The sequence below is a fragment of the Pinus tabuliformis genome, chromosome 8, assembly GCF_031772625.1.
Source record: "Pinus tabuliformis cultivar Carrire ecotype Pingquan chromosome 8, CPIR1, whole genome shotgun sequence".
In the NCBI taxonomy this organism is placed as follows: Eukaryota; Viridiplantae; Streptophyta; class Pinopsida; order Pinales; family Pinaceae; genus Pinus; species Pinus tabuliformis.
Genome location: NC_142294.1, coordinates 1,202,764,158 through 1,202,772,621, shown reverse-complemented (window position 1 = coordinate 1,202,772,621; position 8,464 = coordinate 1,202,764,158).

The window sequence follows — 8,464 nt, the reverse complement described above, 5'->3', positions numbered from 1 at the left end:
GATTATTCTTTTAGGGCATACCCTCTTTACATTTTTTTATTTTTTAATATGGAAAAAATTTGCAGAAAGCAAAGCCGGTATGTACAATATTACAAGGCTTAACCTTAGTCATTCAAAATTATGACTCCTATTAGTATAGGAACCTAACAGGTTCAACAAACTCTTTGAGTGTTGTGATAACTTAATATTCCGCTGAAGAAACCAGTATAACGCCAGGAGTTACTTATTTGTTTACTAGATTATGAGCTAGAATCATAGTAGGATGGAGAAGACCAAAATCTCTTGCAAACTAATGAGTGATGGGTCATATATTTTGGAGTTGGTCATAAGTAAACTCAAAGGCTTGTCTTGGACTAGATTAAAGCATTTCTTCCTTCTTGGGAGTATGAGGGGGAGTGGAAATAACAATGTTATAGGCTTGCACAGAAGTATGTTTGTTAGGATGTGGTGAGTTTTTAGCCATAAAATGGTGGATTTCCTCCTTCTAGCACCAAAATGTTGATGGTGTTGGATACCACCAACATGCAGGGGGGTCTCCCCGACGAAAAGTCCTAATTATACTTCGCACAATTTTGTGTCAGACCCCTTTTTAAAATAAGGACCGACTACCATATATTCTTAGATATATGCCTTGGTTACAACAATCAACACAAGAGAGTAGTGCATAGGTAATTTCATATGAACAAGTGAGTGTGCCTTGTGGATTTTTCAACTATATAGTGTATCAAGGTTCTTCTACTGAAAGGGAGAGAGAAAGTAAGCCTTTAAAAGAAGAGTAATATTATTGATCTAGTAAATACACACAAGGATATACATATGAATGAACTGTTGGACAACTAGCAAAATAGTTCACATAGAAGAAATGATTGCTAAAACACATACAATATACCTTCAATAAGGTAAGTATCAAAGCCATTGAAATAGTTCAATTTTCTTATTATAAATGAAAACAACATATATCGAAAACATTTAAAGAATAGTCTCATGATATTTATGACATATGCATGAAAGTGTGTTGGCTTAATGAGCTTTGAAATTAAGAAAAAATTCCAAGATACATCAGTATAGTGAATCCCACATGCCCCAACAGTGGAGCATTATAGAAACCACTTTCTCCTCCAAAAAAACTACTTTCCTCTCTAATGGCTGGTAGGAGGAGCCAAGGTGGAGATTCCTTGTAAGAGCTATGAGGGTGTATATATAATGCGGTGACCATTCACCTCCCTTGTGACTCTTAGACTACCCTCACAACTGTTTGACATATTTATGACCTTTTGACTCCTTCATGACTTTTCACATTCTATAGATGACTCTTGGAATAAAAATTTAGATTACATTTCTCATAGATTGAAATTACATAATCCATAAATGATGTGGAAAATGATGACTAATGACAAGAAATGACATGACACTGATGGCATGGACTGCATGATGACATGGCAATGTCAAGCCACTCTTTGTTTCTACTATCTTTGTGTCTTCTTGAAATATGGAACATGTTCTTCTTCTTCCTCCTCCATAATGCTTGAAGGTAAGGAGTCTTCAATGTGATCTTGATCTCAAACTACTATTGCAATTTGGTGTCCCTTTGTCTTCCCTGATTGGCCATATTGTCTTTGCAGCTACAAATGTGTCTTCTAGCAAAGTATCCTTCTTCATCTCCTTCATCATCATCCTATCATAACATGATATAATACATGCAACTGAAATCCACTCATGACAAGATGACATCAGTCTGATAAATCCCTTGTTTAATATACTTCATGACAACCACTAGTGGAGTTAAAACGAGGTGATAGGCTGGGAGATAGACTCAGGGATTGTGAAATTGTGCAACTCACGAGGTCAGGGGCCAGGATGAAGGCTTGAGAGAACACAGTGCATAGTTCAGGAAAGCCAGGGTAAGACAACTACGCATTCGAGGGGCTCAAGGGGTCAGGCTGAAGGTTTGAGGTTTGAGATTTCCCATTGCATAGTTATAGAGGGACAAAGGTCTAGGCCTTGCATATTTTCATAGCTCAGTAGGTCAAGGTTGAGGCTTGTTTCTTGATACTGCAGCATGCACAAAAGGGATTGTTTGAAGGTAGGGGATGTGTAGTTCTGGAGCTCAAGGGTCAAGGCTAGGCTTTGAGACTACACAGTGTGCAATCTTGGAAGGAATACTTTGTGCATTGCACAATTCCAAGAGGAAAGGTATAAGCTTGAGGGTTGAGACTACATAGTGTGTAGTTCAGGAAGGCTGAGTGAGGTGAAGTTACTTGGGAAGGCATTTTTTGGGATTTGGCTAAGTGTGGGATTAGTAAGGTGTTGTAGCGCTACAACCACCCTCCAAAATTTTTCCTTAGCCTATTTTGGAGCCTCCCTACCAACCTTACATGGTACTTTGTCTTGCTTTGTCAAGTACTAAAGCTTCAGTGTTTTCCTCGCACAAAGGCATCTTGTCGATCATAGTTGATCCATTCCCCCCACAAGCTTCCCACCCAGACTAGGTCCAGCTATAGGCTGAGCAGCTTCCCCTTCAAAATTGCACATTTTTGGATGGTAACCAGCCTTCCCTCTAGGAATTATGCAATCCTTTTTGACAGCCTGCTGGGCTCCAGGATTTCCCAATCTTGCCAGCTAACCCTCTTAAGAGGATTTCCGCAAATCTAGGCAGTAGACAGCTGCTCTTCCCAGAAATTGTGCAAATCTACTCGGCAGCCAGCCCAACTCCTAGTCAAAAATGTGGATTTTTCTCCAGAATTCGAGTAGTCTCTTACATTTGTAGCTGAGTTGACTGGTTTCCTCCAGGATTGAGAAAACAGACTTTCATGCATGGGATGCTTCTCTCAAGGCATCATGCAAAGGTATCCCTTGTTTCAGGGATCTATGTTTAGCAATTGGAGGTTACATGCAAGGAGAAATTCTGAAACCTCCCACCAAGTGTCGCTTCCCCTAGATCCATGGCATGCGCATCACAACCTCGATGTTATCAAAACTCATCAACTGGACACTGCAAAGCTCATTCCTCACATCAACCTTGCAACTCTAACATCCCACATCACATCTAGGAACAGTGGGAATATTCAGCTCAGCTATTTTGGGGTATGCCTGCTTCCCACACCTTGTGCTACATTTTTGTCGCTTTTCATGTTTTCGCTTGTGGGAGTACTATTTGCTTGATTTCTTTGAACACTTGCTGTTGTTTACATGTATACTAGCTTTTCCTAGCTCTGTTTCAGTTTTGGTTGCTATCTCATTGTTGTCGCATGCATGAAACTGTTTTGAACGGGCGTTCACCCAACTCGCAAACTACCTCACCCACATGCATGTTGATCTGTTTGCTAAATATTTCGTTCATGTTTTTCATGCACTGTTAATCAATTCTGCTATAACTCAATGTCTTCATGCATTCATTGACTTACTTGCTTTCAGTTGCCCATCAGCGAGTTGGGCCAACCTTGGCCCGGGCTTTGCCTTCACCAAGGTTTTATTATGTAATCTGGGAAAAGAAGGCTCACCTTTCTCTCTAGATTTGTGCATTCCTACCCAACACTGGCCTATAGGACTGTTTTGTGAATTTCTGGAGGATAGTGGCTACTTGGCCCAAGAAATTGCACAAATTGGTCCCTAGGCCAGCAGTCCTTCCCAGCTGGAATTGTGCATTGCACAATCCCAACAGTCAGTAGCCAGACTAGACTGTGCATTGCACAATTCTAGCTGCCATTCAATCTCCCATTAGCCCAGACTATGCCTTGTGCAGTCTTGGCAGTCAATCTCCCGAACTCCCGACCAAAATTATGCAACCTTCATGATCATGCACCCAGGTATGTTCCAATTCAGTTCTCATGTCAATTTTGGTTTTCGACTGACAGATTACTTGTCGTGAGTGTTACCATGTATGTAGGTATCCAAGGTGTTCATTTGCCTCTCAGCAGTATAGGTACAATGGTTTCTAGGAGAGCAGAGCCAAAGACACCATTCATAGCACACTTGGGGATGTAGTCAATTAAGTGTCCATCGACTTGCCTACCCACGAAGACATCAAGTTGTTCGTAGACAAGGACATCAAGCATCAACATCATAGCGAGCATCATCATGAACAACAGCTAAAGGTAGCATACCGAATTCCGTGAATGCAATGAAAGAAACGAATGCAAGAGGAAGGTTGTTGACAACACGGAGGTGGAACAAGGTTACAAGCTCAAGCAAGTCCATTAATGATGAAAGCAACTTTCGAGACTCTGGATATGAAGTGACGATGCGACATTAAGATTGTGCAAAGGCAGAAGATGGAACAAAGAAGGAGTTGCATGCGCTGAGGCAACAACTCAGGAAGAACATCAAGCTGCACAGACATATGAATGAGTTACAATAGGAACAGGAACAACAATGGGCGCAACATGCACTCATAGATGAAACTAGACCTGTACAAGTGAAGGATCCATCCCAGCAGCTGAAACATAGCAGACATGGTGAGTAGTGTTGTTGATCACATGCAAGGGATTCAATAGCATGCATGTCATTGAGCACACGCATGCAATCCAACCCATTCAACACACACTTGAAGATTAGCACAGACACTATGCATCAGTGTGCTATTGGTTCAATTGCACCCAAGAATACCATGCACATGTTAGCAAACAAGTTGGATGAAGGGGCTGAACCAATGCACTGGTTACAATGAAAGCAATAGTTCACTTCAGCAATATGTCATGATGAGGTGCATGCACACCATCATAGATGACCAAGCTTGGCATCAACTCACCAGCTTCACCATCATAAGCATGTCAAAGAGTTGGTCTCACCACAGCCGATCGAGTGTCAGTGATGTCTTGCAAGGCTTGCTCAAGCCATGTTGTCTCACATGAGTACATGTGCATTGTAATGTTGAGTCATGTCAAGTGTAAGTCAAGTGTCAACAGTTGGATGTAACAGTCATAGAGTAGGTGAAGAGTCATGAGGGTAGTTGAACTGTCACAAAAGGGAATGTCAAGGATCACCCCACCCTTTTCTATAAATAGTCACTCATAACTCATTGTATAGGATTTTGGTCATCCAAGCTTCTACTAAGACTATCTTAAAGAAGGCTCAGACAGTATTGTAACACACCTTGGCTTCTCCACTACATGGAGCTAGTACATCTCTTTGGAGGAGTAGGTAGATGTAGTTGTAACATTCCACTGTTGGGGCTAGCAAGTTTACATGGTGTATTGTATGATTGTGACTTTCACTTCTTTAATAATAAGAGCCAGCACATTTTCATGCATATGCTATTATTGTAGTTGGATTGTTCCGATTTCCTTAATGATATATGTTGTTTAACTTACATACTTGTATATGAACTAATTTATATGCAATTATATGAATCTTTTTGTTAATGTGTTGCATATGTTATTAATGCTGTCATCGTCCATGTCAACTACTCTGTCGGACATCAGACAAACCTTTCCTTGCTATATCAACCATCAAACTCATTTCAGACTGATCTATGAGTGTTGTTCATGTTATCCTACCTTGTATGTTGTGACTGCCGCATCCAAGTGGACTACTCCACCGAACATTGTGCATGTCTTTTGTGTGGTGTACTCCTAGCAGAGTTGGGACTCATCCCTTTCAACCTGGAACTCACCTTCAACTTACTCTCCTTTCAAAGTGTTGGAACCTCTCGTACATATTCCTTGACTCTCTGCATCAGTCACACCCTTGCTACTGACAGAGTTATCTTACCTTCCTCTGTGCGACATCGCGGTCAAGGCATTACCTTACGACCCACTACTAGGACTCCTACACCAAACGGTTTGAGGTCTAATTGGGCCTTCTTACTGGGGATATCCCCTTGACATGTTGGTGGGTCCAACACCATCAACATTTCTGGTGCTAGAAGGAAGGCCTGATGACAAGAAGTGTCCTCTCATCTAGTTTTGAACCTTTTCATAACTTTCATGGAGTCTTGCATTATTATTCCCGCGACGTGCTTTCTAAATCATGAAGATGTCTCCATCTCGGGGAAACTTTTCAGTCTATTGTCCACTCACACATATGATGGTGAAAGCGAAGTGGCCTAGCCTGAGCACTTACATAACTTTCTTTCCATGATTTATGAGGAATATGAGTTTACTGACGAACATGCTAGGTTGCTACTCACATACACACTTCGCGAATATCCATTTTGTTGGGTTCTCAGCCTACCGAATGACACCATGCACTCATGTGAGAACTTTTGTGATCTTATTGAAGACACATTCTATAATTTTGATCTAGACCATCTTGAATGGAAACTGTTACAACAATGGAGGGCTCCACATGAATCTGTTATTGATTTTTGGCAGCGTGTCCATGACTTGCAGTTTCAAGCTCCAAGGAGCCAGATGAAGTTCGCTTGTCTCTGGGACCGGTTCAAGTACTATCTTAAGAAATCTGCCCATCCCAAGAGGAAGCTTGATGTCAAGCCTCGCTCAACCTTCTTCATTGATGGAACTACACAATCCCATGTGGGAGCAGGCATTGTCTCAATGGAATGTCTACCTCCCTCTCATTCAACAGTTCCACCATTTCCTAGTGATGTTGAGGATCATGTTCGCACATCTATTTTTCCTTCACACCCTCCCAAAATCACTCCACTCAATTTTCTTGTAGAGTTGGTTGTGAGTCCTTCGAGTTCCCATATGCATTATTTTCTTTGACCTCTGTCTTCGCACTCAAGTTTTCCTTTGGATGATGTTTTCTTGTGTTCGTCCATTCCGAACTCTTCACTTATTGTGAAAGAGGAACAACCCACTGACGGAGTTGGTGTTGCACAACCAACATGCATTGCATTCATGAAGAGTATGAGTGGGAGCTTGAACATCAACACTCAATGAAGGATGACTCCCTTCCATCCGAACCCCCTCCGTTCCTTCCTAGCTTCTTTGGTGAACCTTCCATCCATGATTTTGCATGTGTGTCTTAATCCACGGATGCACCCATTGTTGATCACTCGCAGGACTCACTGGATGATAGTCCATCATTCAACAACGAAGAGGATAAGTTATTCATTGAAGATCCACTTGATCCTTCATCTGTCTTTTTCAGAAACACAGAGGATGATTTTGTTTGCTTTTCATCTACCCCTATGCTTGATTCATCTGATCATGAGGATGCCAAAGAATTCATTGATTTTTCTGATCGTGGCGGTCGTGATCCATTTGCTTCCATTTTTTATCATGATCATGAATCTATCGCAGTTGATATTTTGAAGCCACCGATTTATGATGATCTACCTGATGATGAAGTTGAGACACCCAAGACTATTGAGGCACTTCAGCCTGAGCTGATGGTTATGTCAGGCCCTCACTCTCTTGGGGCCAGTCTCACTTTTGATCATGAAATTGTTCAATCACCCAAGGCTCCTCATCACTCGTCTGTATGCATTGAAGATCCATATCACACACAGATCACACTTCCTCCACTCGAAATGCACTATCCCATTGCTCATGCATTAGAGGAGTCTTACAGTGCAAGCACTCATTCACGATACAAGCTATCTTTGTTTCTTTCGTTTGCTTGCATGTCTCAGTTAAGAGTGTGCTTTTTCTTCAAAGTTACATGTAGTGTCACACAACACCATGATAAGTCCACAGACTGTCCGTCATGAAAATGCATTAACTTATCTCCCTGGGAACTTTGAAACATGAAGTGTGGTTGTCTTCATTGTTATATCTTTCTTGTTTGCTGGTTCACACAACTGGGTTGCTCACAGTCCAAGCCTTCACCAACATGGCTCTACCAATGTGTTGGTGGATGCATTGGAAGTATCACTTCACGTGATCAGGCCCATGTACCATTAGTGTAGGAGTAGGAGTAGTGTTTTTCTTTAGTTGTTTGCTTGCATGCTTGTTTTCTTATGTGCTTTGATTGATTGATTGTTTGCTTGCTTGTTTGTTTACTTTCTTCGCTTTAATTTTTACTTCTGCTCTTGCTTTTCTTTGTTGATTTTTAGTTCATTTGTTTATTTCATTCATAGGTTATTTTTGCATGAAACCATGTATGACTCTTGAAGCGAGCTGGGTAAAGTACAAGGCTTGTATAACTATCACTACTTGGTTATCTATCATCTTGCCTCTGTATGATGAGCTTGTTAATTTTATTCCATGATACGTCTAAGGAAAATATTTACTGTTCGAAGTGAAGCTTGGTGTAAACACAATGCTTGCGCGATAATTAGTGTGACCTTCTCTAGTCGATTGTTTTTGGGTTAACATTTGTCAGCTCAATCAAGTAGAGTAAGGTAAGGGGGAAAACCTTAACAAGCACGTCAGAGATACAATTAACTACTTCTCTGCTAGAACAACCTCTTCTGCTCTCAATAAGTCAAGATCCCTCTTCCACCTCTGAAATGAATAAGTGTTATGCACAGTGAAAAATGAAAAAATGAAAAGTCAAAAATTCAAAAGGAAAAATAAATAAGGTGAAAGAAGAGAAAGGCTTCCTGAGCAGGGAGGTG